This window comes from Dromaius novaehollandiae, chromosome 2 (genome assembly GCF_036370855.1).
Source record: "Dromaius novaehollandiae isolate bDroNov1 chromosome 2, bDroNov1.hap1, whole genome shotgun sequence".
Classification (NCBI taxonomy): domain Eukaryota; kingdom Metazoa; phylum Chordata; class Aves; order Casuariiformes; family Dromaiidae; genus Dromaius; species Dromaius novaehollandiae.
Window position 1 is genome coordinate 137,969,268 of NC_088099.1, and position 20,125 is coordinate 137,989,392.

Genomic DNA, 20,125 nt, shown 5'->3' on the forward strand with positions numbered 1-20,125 from the left:
ATCAGGATTACCTAGACACTTCTCATATGCATGCTCAAGTCACTAAATAGCCAAAACAGCGAGATTGTAGACTGACTGTTGGAATACTCTGTACATGCATAGTAAGGCTTATTAATTGCACATACTTAGCTCGGTTTCAAGGAGACATGCAACCTAGCATTAGACCTAACTGCGGATTCGCTGAAAATTTAGAGCTTGCGCATCCCTGGCCTCAAATCACTGGACGCAAGCACCTGCACACAAGAGACAATACAGTTAGACCTCGGAATTGCTAATAGATATCCAAATATATTGAAGTATCAGAATCTCTCCTTTTATATCCTGAAACCACATCAGTTGAAAATCTAGGCTGCATTAAGTGTTTTGCTCAATATTAAACCCATGATTCTACTCCTCAGAAACACTGTAGAGCTTATTTCAAAAGAAACTTTCCTACATTATATACAGTTTTCCAGGTAAATTATCCTACTCTTCCAGGATAATTACATGATAATAATGTACAACAAGCTTAAACAAAATTTACATGTAGTCTCTATCAGGAGGACTTAAGCACAGAAAAGGACTGTCCCTAACCACAGGGGCTCATAATGCCCATGTCATTTTGGGGAATACAGTGAGGTCTTTAACAGAACCAGTGAGAGACTTTCCTAGGGACTCCTGGAATCTGCTGGGAGCTGCAACCCATAACTGAATTCACCCAGGCATTGTTAATAAATCCCTTTTTATTATGGGCCTAGCTAAAAATACCTTTCTATAAGGAGTGGTAGCCACAGAGATGCTTGGGAAAGAAATTACAGAAAAGTGAGGTTAATGAAACACTATAATGTCAGTGAGAAGAGAGAAGCAAGGCTTTTCACAGACAAAATTCACTGGACTCCTTGCAGAGTCAAACATGGCTGTGTTGGGATGTGAGGAAGAAAGGAGCAGCAGAAAGACAAACTCCTGAGTTATTATTGGACATAAAGCACTCAAAACAATGTGAAACTAAGCTGAGCTGATACAGCAAAGTGGAGTAAGTACATTTTTCCAAAAACGTGAAACTTCTGAAGGATAAAGATCTCCTAACGTTGCAGAAGAGGTTTTCCTTTGCAGATGTTTTGATTTACCTTATATGTAATTACCTTATTTGATTTGATTTATGTTATATGTAATTATTGTTTTCATTGTGACAAACATGGATTTGAAATCAAAATCCAGAGCCTCAGAGATGAAGATTTAGATCAAGAGGAAAAAAAAAAAACAACTTCAGATTGTGAAATGCTTCAGCAGTAATAAGGGACAGAATAAAAGACTCTATAAGGAAACATGAAACCCTACTAGCTAGAACAATGAAGAGAAAGTAGTAGAAGAAAAAGGTGGGGGGGAGGGAAGGAAGGGAAGGCATAGCAAAGTTAAAGGAGTTCCCAGAAGACTCTGTAGAGCAAATATCTCAAAACTCTAAATAAAGACAGTGCACACACTTCTATTCTTGTTAAGTAGTGTCCACTCAATGATCAAACAAAATACACTGAGTCACATGCACACTATTTTTCTTCCACTTATATAAATTATTTCTCAAGACAAAGAAAGACTGCAATGGACTGAAGGGAGATGGACAGCAAGCTAAATTTCTGGCACCATGAGCATTGTTGGAAATGAAAGAATAGGAGAAGCTGGTACTCAGATGGCTCATGAACAGAAACAGGCCATAAGCGGGAGTCCCTGAATGGGGAATCGTCTTCTCCAAGTCTTCTTTAAACCTTTGTACTGTGATAACAATATTTTTTGTGGTTGTTGTTTTAGTATCTTTTTATTTTGTTTTCTTATTGGAAGGAGGGAAATGAAAATGCAAGGCTGAACAGCATCTTTCCTTTGTGTATGAAATGTCTTTCTACCTCCCCTAAGATTGCTGGCAATGCACAGATGGAACCGTGTCCTTTCATTTCTTCTGCTGATTCTTTTGAAAGGAATAAAAAGCAAAGTTCAGTGTTTTTGAAATCCACATGCTAAGAGATGCAGATGACAAATAGTTATTCTTAGGTCTAATGAACTGCTGTATGTCTATTGTGAATCAAAGCAACAGGAAACACTTTTAAAAATAAATAGCATAACACGGTAGGAGCAAAAGAATTCCAGTAACTGCTAAATTAGTTTCCAAAAGATATTATTTCAGTATCTCAAGAAAATGCTAAGTGCTATGATGGCAATTCTGAGATATATCAGATTCCTATTCTACACTAAAACTATATATCATAAGAGCAGATATAAGAATTATTTGCAGTTAGCTCCAAGTAAATAATTACCTGCTGTACTGTACAAGCATAGAGTAGTTTAAGCTTAGGACAACCAACCTGAATGAAGTGGGACTGAAAACAAAATAATAACACAATACAGAGAATTGGCCAGCTTGAGAAAATTTCATTGTAAAAAGGACAGTCAAATTCAAATTCACAAGTAACAGTACAGTCCTTGAACCAAATCCCTGAACTATCTTCCCAAACCTACAAGCTATTTTTGAACCCATGTTTTCTGACTGAAGATAGACATTCCACAAACTGTGTAGATAGGCAAATATATATATGTGTGTGTATGTATGTGGATGGTTGGATGGGTGGATGGGTGGATGGATAGATAGATAGATACAATATTTTGTGTTGGGAGGAGTTTTTACACAATGGAAACTGGAACTGAGACTTGTTTTTACAATTCACATATTTTTCCTGCTGAAGATACTCCATATATGTTATATTTGCAGCAGTCATTTCATCCAGTCACTGGCTGGATTGTAGATGCCTATGAAGTAGGTGCCAAACAAGGCTTTTCTTGCTGTTGGGACATTCATTGTGTCAGCCTTATTAGTCATCATGTCAGCCATCACTCAGCCTTATTAGTCTCTTTTCTACTGGACTGATTATAGAGTTTGCAATACTCGGAGACCCCTTGCTCTTTTTGCTAATTTCAACCAATATAGGCAATGGACTTAAAAGTGTAAGGAAGAAAATACTCAGACCCAGACAGAAAGAGAAATCATGATCGTGTAAGTCTTGTCTCCTTGGAGAACCACATTAAAAATGACTTCTTCTTTATGGGAATTTTCAACAAAGGGATTTTTCTTGCAAATCCTTAGTTATTTTTTTATTTTTATTGCCATTAAAAGATTTGATGATTACCATAGGAATACTCCAGTGAGAAAATTTTACTCACATGAATAAAAATGTATTGGACCAGAGTCTGAGAGCATGCTAATTCCTTTGGGCACACCAATATTATCAACATCAGCAACACTCTCCTGAGGCAGAGCTTACTTGCTACTTAACTATCCTGAATATGTTGTGCAACAGACGAGCACAAAGCAGTTTTGTCCAGATGTCAGTTGAAGCTGAAAGTGTTCACTGTGCCCAACCAGTTAACACATAAACCTGACCTACTTGAATTTTACATGATAAACAAGCTAGAATCAATGACCTAATTGATCACAGGCAGTAAAAGCATGGCTGTGAAATCACATGAATTTTTGTCTATTGCATTTTTGTCTATATTTTGTCCATTTTGTCTATTTTTGTCTATCTTCACATGAAAACATTTGTACAAAACAGTCAAAGTTTAACTCAGATGTGACTACGTATAGATCAGCTTTTCACTACATACATGTTCCTTTTCCTAAAGCAAATGAAAGAACGCTTGACCAGAAAGCTGTGGAGTAGCTATTGTGCTTTTGTTTAAAATGCTGTGTAAACACTTACCACCATTCATTGGACGCTGGTAAATTTAACAAATAGACTTTTACATAAATTGCTTCAAAACAACAGAATGTTTTTTTGTGTAATTGTGTTCTATATAATGCTTTAACAAACAGTATCAAGCCATATAGACAAAATAATATTTCTATATTTCATGGGATTGTTATTAAATCTTTTTGAGTCATTTCAAAGAGTCATTCAGATTAGGTTATGTGATTTGAAGTGAGCTCAGGTTTTGAAAGCTATTTGTTGATTGTTTTTAATTGTACGATATTCAGATGCCTTAACATTTTGATGCTTTCATCCACCTTGATAAAATAATACATACTTTTGAAGAATTTTAGCACTTTGAGGATCCCTGACATTCTTTGCCTGTCAGTTGCTGTGCTCAAAATCACCTCCTGCAATTCCAAATCAGGTGTTGACATGAAGCCTTGAAATATTTCAAGAGAGTTTAAATCATCTCTCTGCATCAGAATGAGACAGCATGGCTGGCATGTAAATGATAAAAATGTTATCAACTATTAAAGCTTTAAAAAACAGTTAAATTTTAGAGAAACCAGAGGAACATTGAAGCAGTAAGTGTTTCACATTATAACAGTCAGTAGGAAATAAAAATAAGCAAATTAAAGAATTTAACCATTAGGCCAAATTTTCCCAAAGATAATTAACAAGTATACAAATATCTCCAATAGACATCCTTGGAGATATGGGAAAGGATCCAATTAGATACATCTTTGAGCTTGTAGAATACCTGAACTTACAATAAAGGTGTGTGACTGAATTAAGTAGAGGATTATCTATTTGATTTAATTTTGGAAACAAAAAAAAAGCCACTTATGCAAAACAACAACAACAAACAACAGAGGCTAGTAGGCATTATTTGTTAGACTACTCCTTTTGACTGAGATAGAAACAAGAACAACACAGACACAAGTGAAATAGCTGTAAGTGAGTACAATTCCACAAGTGTCAAGGAGGGGAAGATACTACTACCAAATGAGAATCAGGATAACTACACTTAAAAGTATTTGTATCTTTATAAATTTCAAAGGAAAAAAAATCACATTTGCTTTGATGATAGATAGGCTAGGAATAAAGGAATTCTGGCCTTGAATTCTCCCTGTCCTGTTGCTCATACTGCTAAGATCGTTTTTATAGTCTCAACAGAAGGAAAGCATAAAAAAAAATAGTGCATGTAAATGAACAAGGGCCAAAGGGCAATGATGGGGCTAAGATTTTTCAAATATTTTGCATCAGCTCTGAACTTGCGTTAGAAAGCTGGTTTTAGCTGTAGGATCTAGGTGCAAAAAACTCGGGGACACAGATGAACTTAGCTCTGCAATTCTATATTTAATTTGAAATTAAAATGAGAGTTAAGGAAAAAAAACAAAAGAAAAAAAATGAAGTCAATGGAGATACAAGATATGAAGTGTCATTCCATGCTAAGCAGGGAAGGTGAGGTGATTGCATTTATATATAATGATTTTCATTCCTGAATTTTCTTCTGTCCCTGGAACTTGCTTCTTTTAGAGGTGCAGTGTTCCAGAGTTAGACAAGCACCAGGAACCTATGATATTTCTATGGTCACTATTCCTATAGACTATGAGAAAAGCTGGAATTAATTACTTTAAGCTGGGTTTGGTTTATCCATCCATTTTCAAACTTCCAGCAGGCTAATCTGAACAAAACACAAGAGAAAAAGAACCAGACATCTACTGCTTAAAGACAAACCTCCACCCCATTACAGGAATTCAAAAACCACTACACAACAGTGGGACCAGCATCTAAATATTCAATATCAACCAAATAATAAAAAAGATCTTATAAATCCTAACAGACCAGAGGTCTGCCCCTCACACTGCTCTGTCTCCAGAGATCACAACTTGCAGGGATGGAGATAAGAGTGTCTTTGTCCTGGTAGGGCCCCATGGCACCCCCAGCCCTCCCAGCTCAGGGCCGTCAGGGCTGTCCCTGCTCCTCAACAAGTCTTTTTGCACCTAAAATCTTACTATCCACAACAGCTTGAGAAACAGTCAGTGTGAACAGATATACTCCCACCCCCAAAGTCATAAAACAAAATCAGAGCCCACATTTGGGAACACCAAAAAGTGGCTAATCCAAACAAGACTAATTCAAAAGAGGATTTAGTAGGCTGAAGAACTCTGCCACATCTAAGTTCCAGGCGTTAGCAAAATTCAGAGCAGGTGGAGAAAGAAGAGGCGGAAAAAAAAAAAAGGATGTTTACACAGTTAGCAAGACCACACAGTTATAGCAGTATTTAATACTGCAGTTTTTGACTGTACACGTATTGTCTTCGGTGGCTTTATCATCTTTTCCAAAAAAGCAACCATTTCTTTTCTTATTTTTAATCTAAATAAAGGGCAGCAAGTATGCAGGCCCACCTCAGAAAGGTTTCAAGCTATCGTCACACCTTTGTGAAAAAAGCTACACTAATCCAAGAGTACCTAACAGCAAAACTAGTTGACTAATGCCTTCTTCACTATGAAAAACACTCTGCCAGCAATGTTGTGTTTTCTTCTCATACTTATGCTTTCTCCTTAGCAGATTAAATATATTGCATTCTGGTTATTCAGCTATATCTTTCTCTTCACAAACAGAAGTTAAATTGCTTACCAGATGACAATGACTGAAATTGAAGAATGAATAGGAAAATAAGAAAGTAATCTTGTTTCTTCAAGACCAATATTTTGTCTGGCACTTTTTGTAACAAATGTTGATTTGTTATAAATAATACATTGATTTTAGACTCTCCTTTATAAGAAAATAAAATGCACACAGAAGAAACTTTCTACAGAGATCTATATTAAAATAATAAGCAATAGTCTTCTTATACCTAAGCATGTCAGATGCAGTAAGAAACGCAGTTTATAAAGATTTGAAGTACTATTTCTAAAATATTGATAAGAGTGAATCTTACAGAAACAACAGTATTTTTATATAATTACATATTGCAGTGTAGAAATACTGGCAGAACTGAGCTTTTGGCCAAATCTGTGAGTTAATAGACACTAAATAATAGAGGAAGAACCACTGCACAGACTGTCAGTGTGATATGACTAAATGGTAATTAATCTAGAGACCATCCATAATCAGAAAGGCAATTACACCAGAGAGTCCGTATTAGAATGTACTTCGGGTGCCAGTCACTGGTTAAGTAAATGGTATTATTTATACAGTAATTTAGCATTGTTATGTATTGAGTAGTGTTATAAAGTATCCGCTATACATATTATACAAGTAATTCCTCCCTATTCTGATTAAATAGCATCTATTAAATATCGTTAAAAAAGAAATGAGATTCTTTCCATCTTGAAATGTAGCTTTAAATCTACTGTACTTTATTCAAGCTTTTAAGCTATGCCTGTATAATAAACTATAACAGAAATGAAGACAGAGAAAAAAAAAGTCAGCTTTATCTCCTCAATATCGTTATTGTTTAATTGAAGACATTTTCATGCCGAAGAATATTTTCTGCTTTTTCACACAGGCAGTAAAGGATTTCAAGAGCTACTGTGTTTGATGCTATAGACAGTGTAACCTAGATGGATATTGCCATTTATTACTTAATCTACCAACTGTTCTGTGCAGAAAAGATAGCCAAAATGATCATCAGTGCATGAGTGTGTAAATTCAGAGCATGTGTGTGTATGGATCGACTTGTATCTTCCACATATCTATAGACAGAAGCACAACTCAGCAAGGAGACAGGTTCTCACTAAACTCAGACCAAGATTACTGGTGTCTCTGTTTTGCAATTTTTCAGGCACTTACTCTTGGTAAGCAACAAACTATCAAGTCAACCAACTGTCTAAGGGTAGGGAGTACTTGTACTTAGTAAACTTCATTTCCCCACAAATAAACTTCTTTATATTACTATTTATGCCACTGCTCTTATGTACAGTGTTTAATTTTTCAATTTCTATTATATTCAGTGAAAAAGGGTTTGATGTATTCTTTGCATGTTACTGCCTAATTCCACACACCACGTGCATATTCTACCTAAAACAATCTGTTAAATAAAACAGAAATCACCTCAAGCTCCACTATTTTCAGAGGAGGTTTCAGTCAGCTCCAGAGCTAGTGCAGTTTGGAAGCAGAAACAAAAAGACATCAAGTAAAGGTTCCAGAAAGATGAAAACAGCATAAAGCACAATGGAGGGGAAGTAGAGGAAGTACAATCCAAGTGAGAGTTTAACTTATCCCAGATCCCTGTAACACTTGCATTTTTCCTCTTTGTGAGGTCTTTGAGAATTGCTATAATTTCAAGAAGAACCAATTATTTGCATCAAGTATTTTCCTGTCTATTTTATAGAAACAAAATAATATTGGATGCTAAACCAGAAAAGTATAGGGAAAGGAGAACACCTGAAGTAAGGATGGTTTAGGCCTGGGCAAGAACATGGCTCTAGACATTCATCATATTGTACAGAGAACTAGAAAAGGAGGTCTACCTACAAAGAGGTCATAGAGAAGATGCAGCCAGGCTCTTCACTGTTGGGTGTGGTGGGAGGATGAGAGACAACAAGTTGAAACAAGATATGTTCAGACTAGATATAAGGGAAAACTTTCCCCATGAGGATAGTGGGGCAGTGGAACAAACTGCCCACAGATCTTGTGCAGCCTGCATCCTTGGAGCTTTTCAAGACCCAACTGGATAAAGCCTCCAGCAACCTGGTTTGATTCATGGCTGAACCTCCTTTGAGCAGTGGGTTGGATTAAAGACCTCCGGCAGTCTTTTCCAGCCTGAATTTTCCTATGATCCCATTACAATCCTAAAAGATGCCACAAACCAAGATTGGGTGTACTTAAACTCTATTCAGGTATTTATCATAACCTCTTTTTTATAGAAGACAGATTATTAATATCAAGAGCAGCCAATATGAATCACTCCTCTGACTCTTTTGAATAACTGGTAAACTTTCATTGAGTTATGTGAGGTTAAATTATGGCATCTCTGTTACGGAAATACAGAGTCTTGATATAAAATGAAAAAAAAAATTGACAGTGTTTCGTGGTAAAGAGTATCAGGGATTCATTTCTCAGTTAGCAAGCTGGACATTGTCTCTAGGGTGTAAGCACTGTGAATGACTACTTCCTTGAACAACTAGTTGTTGAAAACTAGTTGAAAACCAGCAGAGGAGCAGCAACTCTTAACGGAGTTCTCAGCAATAAAAAGAATTCGAAACACTCTGAAGCTGGCTGGTTCTTCAGGAGTAATGTCATTTTGGCTCATCATCTTTTCAGGAGTCAGAGAAGCTGCTTCAGTGGTGCTTATTTGAAAGACGGAGCTATATAAAATCCAAGAACCTTTCTGGAAGGAAGGTGGCAGCCACAAGGGTAAAATGTTGCCAGACTGCAGGGACGCTGTTGAAAAACATCCTGTTGAAATAGAGCAAATAGACCGCACATATCTCAGAAGAAGACTTCACACCAAAAACTGTCAGTATAGCTAATCAGCAAGATGAGGAAGATTATTAGAAGTGAGAAGGCATCCTTGAGGGGAAATATATATAAAAATAAAACTACACACACACATGTATAGATCCCTGTGTGTGCGTGTATATGTATGTTTGTGTGTATATATAATATACACACACACTTTTGCTCCCCTTCCCTCAAATAAGAAAGAGGGATCAGCCACTGGTGGGTTATATATTGAAATAAACAAGATAGGCCAAAAAAAATGAGGATTGAGGAACAGTCTCTAAGAGAGTCGTAAAAACAATAAATCCTCTACCAAATGCACTGGAAGCAGAAAGTCTAGCAAGGAGTCTTAGAGTCAATACATGATTAAGGTATAAAGAAAATATTTGGAGCAGATAAAGCTAAAATGGAAAATTAAACAAATATTTGCCTCCCTATTTTCTGTGCAGGTATTTGGAGAGATTTCCATGCAAGAAGCTTTTATTTCCAATGGAGCTGCCAAGCAGATATGTGTCAGATATGTGTCAGATTGAAATTTCAGTACAAGCGCCTGTAGAGCAATCTGATGAAATGAACAGCAACACATCACTAGGGGCGTTAGGTATTAGTCAAGAGTTCTTGATGAGCCGAGAAATGAACTAGCCAAACTACTAATTGTGAAGTGTAAACTTCACATTTAAAAACTGCCTTGGAACAAGAGGGTTGGCAAATGATTAATGGGGAGTATTCCACCACCAAAAGTGCTGAAGTCTAATGCACAGACATGTTTAAAAATTCAACCAGATAAATTTCTAGTGGAAAAGGGATGGAAAAGAAAAAAAAGGGGGGGGGCTATTAAATAGAAAGATACATCTGGCCCCAAATTACTAGAAACTGGATAAGTTCCACTACATGCCTAGAGTAATCTTCAAAAAACATTGACTATGGGCAGAGACAGGACACTAGGCTAAATGAATCTTGTTCTGACCTAATGTATGTGGGACTCTTTTGCTTTTTGTTTGCCTTTTTTTTAATGGTTTGCGAAGTAGCTAGCTAGCTTTACTAGCTTTAAAATTTTAGTAACTGAATGCAATATGCCTGTCTGTTAGATTAAGGTATACCATACAATAGCTACCTTCTGCCTGCATACATGATAAACTGTAATCAAGTCACCTCTTAAATGAACTGTCTTGACAGTGAAATGAATATGAGCAAGAAAAGCATTATAATGCAATGAACTTCCTAACTCGGTATCAAGTATAGCATGACACCACTCCTTTAATCTACTTTGTTATAAGCCATGTGTGCTTCCTAATGTCAAAAATCTGTAATAATTTGCAGCTAAATAGCTAATAAACTGTTGAACTCTTCCCAGATGTTCAAAGACATCTGAAAGATTTATTTTCAAAAGTTGGTAATTATAATAGACTCAATTTAATTAGAGACTCAAAGATGTTCTGTAATTGAAGCCTGCAGCACAATCTTCTTTTGAACCTGAACCAGTGTAAAAAGGTAAAACCAGCTTCAGCAGTTCAGCAGTAAGGGCTTAGCAGTAGTTGTTTCTTACCTAGAAGAAAGAATTGTATTTGAAACCCAATTTATTTTCTCATGTATGCAGGCTTGAGGTACCTTATTGAAGCAACGTTCTGTGAGTTTTTAACACTGGCTCAATATAAGCTGTAATAATTCTCATGTGTCCATACATCAACTGAAGACTATAGTACTAATAACATATCTCTGGGCTTTCACTTGCAAATGTCTTTGCTGTCCTCAGTTGGAATTTACTAGGTATAATTTTGAGTCAAATCCATATATGTGTCATATGTGTCAGCCTAGGAAATTCTGAGAGGAGGAGGGAAAAAAATCTAAACATATCCTATGTCACAATTAATGTCAATAAATCTATTACATGGGCATGAAGGACAACGGAGAGCAAAGCCCGCTTCTCTAATCCACACACACTTCTGTGATTTTGCACTGTTCATAAAACACCTTGCTGTTTTCCACACAAGTTATTATTCCTCTTTGGTAAAGCCATGAGGAGAATTATCTTGGAACTAGCGCAAGGTCTCTTCAGCTTAGATTTCATGCTGAATACCATTACTAGACACCTACTGGACTTCAAGTCAAGCTTACAAAACCATTCAGCGTTTTGCTAATGAACAAGTGAATTGTGAACAAAAATTTTTAACAAACATTTGTTTAAATTCACCACATTGTGATGTTCAATTACTTCATAAAGTATGAGCCCTCTTAAATAACAACTGAACTTGGTTCAAACTTCAATGCATTTGAAACTAGCATAAGTAATAGAAGAAAAAAAAAATAGTGAGACGCAGCTCATAGGTCTTTTAAGGCTTAGGTCTCAAGTTTTTCTTGGAATTGTGATCCAAGAGGTGAAGTTCAGAAAAAAATGAATTCACAGGACTTACAAATTTTCAGACAGATGATGAAGACTTTGATCTTAGTTATATTTCTTATCTCCTACAAAGGCAGAGCTTTGTAAATAAAGCAGAAGTCAATACCACTATCATCACCTCCTTTCAGATATAACTTTAAAAAAAATCCTGAATGAAAAGTTTTCAGCAGATTCTTCTGAAAGTTAATGTTGATTTTGACATATAAAGGAACCTCAGGAAGAGAAAGGCTACTCAGGCAGAGATTGCACTGAAAAGGTGAAGAATAAATAGGGGCAGAAGAGAGAGGAAAGAGAGAACTAGGAGAAAGAAGTAGGTTCTTGAATGTTCATGAAGCCAATCTGATTGCAAAGTTGCATCTCATTGTGCTCAAGAAGGATGATAAGCAAAGATGACAGTGCTATATGCTGTCCTGGAGTGTGAGGCAGTGGTATGTAAAAAAGGAGAGGTGGGAGGACAAGACCAGGGGGAAAAAAAAGGGCAATGGGAAACCCCCCTTCCCCTCCACACAAAATTCAGGAAAAAAAAAGAAATTATCAGAAAAAGTGAATTAACTTTCTTTCAGAGATAACATGGTAGCTTTAGCGATACTGTAAAAGTATATAGCACAGCACAGTCCCTGCTTGCAGGACAGATGACTGGTTCTACAAGTTTCAGGTGCAGCTCCGGAATAACTTCAGAAAATAAGTAGAATTTACTAACATGAGACAGTTGTCAGTGGGAGAAAGAAATTAGAGTTTGGTCTCTAATTGCTGGTGGATCTCTGGACATGAGCAGTATATCACAATTTTTTACCAGTATTTGACCTCGGATTATTCAGAGTCTATACTTCTTCATAACTGTCAGAAAACTTAAATTAACCACTGAAAATAGCTTCTCTGATCATTGTTATTTCAGCAAAGCAGGTCAGCAGCCTGTCAACTCTTTCATGTAAGCTTTCTGTTGTTACAAGACTAGTCCACCAAGGTAACTTCAGGGATACTTCCAAATTGTTTTTCCCCAAGGTAGCATTAGGCTGATACTTACAACAGAAGCTCAGCATTCTCATATCCTTCCTGTCTCGTCATGAACAGACGGCACAATAAAAGAGAACCATTTCCTTACTCTCAAAACTTTGAGGAAGAGGAATTTGTTAGGAAAAACAAAAATGAAAAGGATATTTGAAATGTTTTTGAAGCTATTTACTGCTTAGTCCTCCAATAGTACAGGTATAGCTGCAATATCCTTCTTGGTTTCTGACACTGTCATTAATACATGACTGGCTGTTAAAAGGAAAAAAAAGAACATGAAACATTTTTTATATATTTTAGAAACAAATTTATAAAGGTTATTTACTTTGGCTTGATCTTCATCTCCTTTTGCCCCGACTTGAAACCTACAGATTTCCTTTCTTAACTGTCTGAGAGTCCTAGCAAGTCCCGATGGCCTTTCCACAACCTTTCCAACTGGGCAAAAGAACTGTTCGAATGTGGGTGATTGATGAGCTTTGGAGTGGCAGAGTAGATGATAATAGTCTCATCACCATTGGGGTAAATTAGAGTTTATTACAAGCTAAAATATTCCTGATTCCTTCTAGGATGGGTTTTAAGGTACCTTGGTTTCCTTTCCCTCTGGATCATCCATGGGGCAGAGTGCAGCAGCATGTCTGCTTTCAAGTTCCTCCTCTTTAATTGATTATAGCAGCAAGGAGACACTACAACACAAGAAATACCCACACATTTTCACTCTAACTCAAAATACGCATGACACAATCCTTATCATATTTGTGAGAAACATTTCTCAGCTAGAGTAGCACAATGCTACTATGCACCCTGCTCCTCACTGAATTTGTTAGGAGATGGCTGGAGCAGGAATTCAGACTTAGCAAGGCCTAAATCCAGATTGCCTAAAAGACTCTGCAGTGCTTCAGGCTATAGGCTATTAGCCCTAGACTTCCCTGGCACAGTGGGACTTTTCACAATAAGAATGCTTTGTCAATAGGCAAAAGAAGAATTTCCTGGCCAAATGCAAGACCAGTTAATTAACCTTCCTGGAAATTAAGGACCACAAAAACCTCGCCACTTCCAGGGCAGAGCATCTCTGTCACCTCCTTCTTTCTCCCACCTAAATATACCGAAACATATATAAAGGAAACTCTCACTTCCAGAACCAAACAGTACTTACATTCATTTTTTTCTACAGAAGAGCATAAAGGAATAATCATATAAACAATATACTTTTACACAGCTCAACATATTACTGTAAAGAGGTCAGGGAATACAATGATAAGTGTGATACAGTATACAGACAAAAGATTCTCTCCACCTCACCCTGAGACACCTCACTAATCAACTTTAGCTGAGACAGTCACTTTTAAAAAAAAAGCACACAGAAAATTTTTATTTTGCTGTTTCGCAGGATTATGAATATACAATTGTACTGGTTATAGGATAAAACTAATAAAAAGGGCTGAGCTGATTAAAGGAAATTTCCTGCCAATCAGTCTGCATTCAAAAATCTTCTAACTTACTCAATGCAAAATCCAGACATAAAGAAGCATATGCTTACACTGTATGACCTGATCATTATACAGCACTTTGTTGATGCACTCAGTTTTCTTTTGCAATTAAAATATCCCAAAGAGACCTTGTGGCGGAGGAGACACAGGGAGCCAAAAGATAAGAAACAAAAAAAAGCACAGCTACCATATAAGAAAGAATAATAACTAGATGGGGGGATCTTTATTTTGTCTCTCAATAGCATTTAAAAAACTACAAGTAAATAATTAAAAATATGAAAATCAACATACTTGATATTTTTGAAGAAAGATTGAAACTAAAATTAGATTTAAAAGACTAGTCAGTTTTATGATGGAGAACAGTACTAAAAATTCTCAAAGTCATGCTTACTAGGAGAAAAATAATCCATGTTAATTAAGCATATTTTCTAACTTTGCATTTAAAAGAAAGATTATGAAATATTTTATATTGATGTTCTTACAGAGAATATTCTTCCACAGAGAATTACTGCTATATTAATATTTATGATATGCATATTGGTTGTTTCAGTTGGCTACAGTTTGCTCTCATTCAAAATACTTTAGAAATGCTACATGTCTGCAATTGCCCTGTAATTCCATCAATGATATTAAAACAACTCTAGGGGTTAGTTCAAATCTTAGTGGCTTGAGGGCAGTCTTTGATTTTAATAAAGAATCCTATGCAAAGAGCAAGCTGTCAATTTAATTACAAGTAGGTCAGAGCTAAACTAGGCCATTTCTTCTCTGGGCCAAATCACATGCCAGAGGAAAAAGGCTGGGATAAAAGAGTTTTGCTACAAATGCCAATCCGTTGTTACAGAACCAGGCAAATGAATCAGACAGTGGCTTTTACAGAGCAGTTGCCAAGATCACCTATGGAAACAGAGACATTGCATGAGTAGCGGTCCCGCGCCACAGGAAGGAATCCTTAGGTTAGGATTACCATGGGCGGAACTGAAGAGATTTCCTTTTTCTGTAGATTGCACTATGCAAAGAGCATGAGAAGGGAGCAAAGTGGCAAATTTAAGAAGTGTCACACTAAAACATGCCATTAATTTATCCAGTGTTGTGTCACCCATCTCCAACAGTGACCATTGCACAAAAAAAAAGGATCGAATGCTGAAAATATATCTAAGAGCAAATTATATCAGAAATCTTCTCCCCCTCCCCCGCTCCAACTGTCATATCATAGCACAGCTTGAATCGGGAGCCTGAATTTTCCTTATTTTCTTGTGAGTGCCGTTATTGTGTAAGTAAGCACAATTCTGGACATAATTTTGCATCCCCTCCCCCCCTTTTTTGACAAACAGTCATTTTTTTGAGGCAAGTCATCATTCTTTGGTCTGTCCTTCACACTGCATTATTTAACATGCACATGACTGCCTTAAAATCTCCCTCAAATCAGACCCTTACAATAATAGACATTTCATGTGCAGATATCAGGGAGGAACATTGCCCAGAAAAGCATCTAACATAACCAGAGAAAGAGTGAAGAGACAAATAAAGTCACAGAGAATCAGATAGATTAGCACAAAGCAGGAAATCACAAAGCAAACCAGAAACAGAGCAGGAAAGAAGAGCCAGCACAGTTTCCCTGTTGTCTGAAGGGAACTTTTGATTAAAATAAAATGAACATTCAATAGTATTTTTAAGGATAGTAATCATGTATTTGATTTCAGCATCAGATGTCTCATAAACCTAACTGCATCATATGAGATCCTCAGCACCCTCATTTTCCCAGAACTGGAAGACCCCTAGCACACTGGAGACCCTACCTCTGGTACAGTATGCCTCTCACCTCTGCTATGACCCAGTGATGCGGTCTCTCTGCTTGTTCTCAGTGCCATTTAATTATGTCATCACTACACTGAAAAATACGTAGTCAGTCTCAAATACAGGTGCATAAGAGCGAACAATCTTACGTAATCTTTCCCAACCAATGCACCTGCAGTCTAACACTCTGTCTGTATTAACACTTTGTCTATATTAGTAAATTAACATTTCCAGAGAACTTTTATGGGCAGTGGGTTTCAATCTTCTCTACCACTAAGTTGCTAGAATAGCCACAGACACAGTTTCAGCCACAATTAACTTGCACTCTTCAAACAATTCCTGTACATGACTCAAGAGTTAGCAGGAATAAGTTTAGAAGCACTCATCCTGTTTCGAAGGATAAAGCAGTTTAACATGATGGAGCCAGGCCATTCTATGCCAGTTGGCTTTAGGGCCACATTTAGGCTATGTCTGCATTAGTATATAGAGCAGCAGAATAGAAACGTATCTATAGACAGAAATATTTGGTGACAACCCAACATCCACAGTACAACCCCCCAAATGCAATAGTAAAGATAAGCTCCAGCTGCACTGATGGAACTGCCCAGCCTTAGCTCTTGGGGGGTGTCACATGCACTCCTGAAACATGTCTTCTGGATTAGCTTAATTTGAACAGAATCTCGTTTGTACATGCCACAACTGTTTCTCAGTGCAAACCAAAGTGTGGTGTGTGAGATGACTGGGCACGTTTCTTCAAAAGCACACTCCTGATCCAAACTAAAATGCAAGCACACCCTGATTTTATCAGTAGAAATTGCGTACAGGTACTAACTAGAAGGGGGGGGGGGGGGGAAAAGGAAAAGTAAACTTCGACTTTGATTTCCATATCTAGCTAATGTAGCTAAGTCTGCAATTCCACTTCCTGTACTTACAAATGTGACATTAATCAAAATGTGACTGAGAATATCAGGTGGTCTCTCAGGAATATGATGTGGCTGTTATACCTAAACTCCATGTGCATCTCCAAAGGTTGTACTTGGGGATATGCACATTCCCTCCTAGACCTCCCACAGATACCTGGAAAAGGCAGCAGTGAGCATGCTCTGAATTTATGTCTGCAAAGACTAAGACTCGAAGCCCCAAAAAAGGGGCACCATCTGATTTGGTGGAGCTATCTGGCCAAGGGAAGTGTACTATATATCTCTGTGCCCTTCAGAAACATTTTTCCTTTCAACCACTTAATAATCCACTTTGTAACCATAAATACATAAACCAATGGGGAAAGAATTTAAGCTAATAAACATAAGAGCAACACTATATAAATATTCTATTTATGAAATCTTTTTGATTCTAATTAAAATATTACTATTTTATCCTATTTTGTACTATTTTGAATTCACCTGTACTATCTTATTTTTCAAACTATTTCACATTTTTGGGTGCTTTATTTTTATGTTACTTTCTTTTACATTATTTTTTGACATCACCATCACAACAGCTTACTTCTTCATTGAGGGTATTGTGTTTCAACTACAAACAGAAATTGTAGCGGAGATGTTTTGATCTTGAAGCAAAATAAAAATGCCTTAGTCCCTAAAATACATCTACTGTTGCACATGACTGTAAAATTAAAATATTTTAAGGGTTATATCAGATTATGAGCTATGAAAACCATTGCTTCTACAGCAACATCTGTAAGTTATTTAAGACAACAAAAAATTTGAAGCAAAAAAGCTAAAATGTCTCAGATAAATATTTTGGAAAAAAAAAACCCTGTTTCTTAAGACACCAATATTAGTAGCTTCAAAATATTCAGGAAGCTTACCTTCCTTCACATGGCCACACACTCAGAGACATCCTAATCAACAGTCATAGAAATTATTTAAGAGAAAACAGCTAGAAGAGGCAACTTTTACTAGCTCCAGTAGCATTTGTCTTCAGTATCTCTAACCAAACAGCAGCCCTTCACCATCAACCTAATTGGGCATAGCCAGGAATGGTAAAAACACTGGAGCAGGCAAACCTATATTATGCTCAATTTTCTGTTAATAGGAAATTCCTTTAGCAGACATCATGTTTGCAGGAGCAAAGGTTGCAACCCTGACACATCAAATTGCTTTGTGATGGATGTCTTAAACTCAAATACCCAAGCTTTATTAAAAAACAAACAAACAAGCAAACAAACAAACAAACAAACAAAAACTATCCTGCAGTCAGAGACTTTAAAAAGAAAGCTTTATTGAGATTAAAACAAAAAACAAAACTCAAACTAACCTCCCAATGGGAACTACAGATCCTAAAATCAAAACAAATGATCAGATCAAATAAGCTGAATCTTAAATTTGCAGTATGAAGCTATTACAAATGATTGTTTTGCTATTTTACAAATGGAATGGATCGAAGCACTACTGACAGCACTGTGGAACCCAACATGCAGAATAAGACACAATTAGGTAGCATAAAAAAAGAAAAAGTCTAGTTACACTGAAATATTACAAGACATATTGTCAAAATTGTCAGGCCAGATTACTTTGTATAGGGCAATCAGAAAAATTTATATTAGGGAATTCTTCAGGGCTCAAATACTTAAGTTAAGTTAGGTAGTAGAAAGATATTACTAAGCTTTGGTAGGCCTGGTTGTTTTCTAAATACATATCTAGTACAGATGATGCTAAGAATTTACATGTGATTTAAGAAAATAAGGTACAATATGCTACTGTATCAGAATTTGTGCAAAAGGCATCATTGCACTGAAGTTTTAAAATCTATGTTTATTTCACTTTTATAGTAATTAAGTATTTAAGTTATTTGTTTAAAGTCAAATGCTTTGAGGATTCTCGTTTAAAGCCTCTTGAAATACTCTTTGAGGGTATTTGCTTTCTCACTAAAGACAAAAGCACAGCTAATGTTCGGAACAGATACTTACCTCAGCTCTGTCTTTCCCCATTTCTACTGAATTAATTGCATTCTTATGAAATAATTCCACAAAATTCTGATTCCTGCCTTTCCCCTAAACTCTCTCAAGTCATTATAATCCATTTTCTTCTTATTTGAAGCCTTTACAAAGCTCTGCGAGCAGTTACTAGAAATATTCACTAGCATATTCCAGTCATTCCATGCCTTGGATGTGATCCCTTTCTGTTGTACATACAAAACACAAGAAGTCTGGCCTTTTGATGATGAGGAGATGATTCTTCTCCAGCAAGAGAGAACACTGTACTTTGAAGAACAGGCACTTCTGCTTATTCTTACATTTCATATTCAGGTTGCACCCTTGCTCACTCCAGTTATTGAACTAAATCCATGTTATAATCTTGCCTCTAACACTTTCATTCCTTTTTAGCAGGATAGTCTAGAAGGTCACAGATGCAGGCTACACTTTATATTATGCATTAGATACTATGTGCAAAGAAAGGAAGACTGAGTACCTTTTTCCTACCAAATGACGACATAGTTCGAGATAGAAAATGTTCTAGGTATTATAATCAAGTGTATTCCGTACTCTGTCATTTCCTCAAATCTAAATTCATTTCTCAAGTTACATATACAACTATAGATTTGGTGTAATTTTTGCTGTATTGTTTTACACTTTTTTCTCCTCTATATCTTTGGTTACTCTAGCAGTGTTTTCATCAGTGCTTTTTGAAAGTACTGATGAAGCAAGTACTTCAGCAGCAAATAAAAACATAAAATACAGTTTCCAATACATAAAACTGAAATAATTTTTCATTACTCAAGATTTATTCTAGGATAATTGACCTCTGATTCTGCCATATGGCCTTTAGCATTCATAAAAATCATCACAGGAAGGTGCCTAATGTAGCTGAAGGAGAAAAATTTCTTCAGCACTGATTTTCTGGACAGAACTATCATAGTGGTTTGCATGCACCCACTGAGATGTGTTTTAGTCAAGTTTTTGCAACACCTTCCTGTTCTCACCAGCTCTGCTCAAGTCTTTCTTTTCTATGCACTGACTCCTTTATATAAGAACTATCTATACTCTCATGAGGTGTAGCAACAGAGATTTCTCTCCCAAAACTATATTGTGATGCACATGAATATAGCAGTAAAGATGAACGGAAGATGTCTATCATTTATTGAAATTCTTTGCCTTTGTCATCTGTTTCCTTCAACACTTATTTGCACAATAAATTATGAATTGCTTTACAATTTCTGTCAAAAAAGTTTCCTCACAAATCTGGTGTTGTCATTATTTTAGAAGCAATGTATGATAGATGACACACTTTAAATATTATTTGATTTATTTGAAA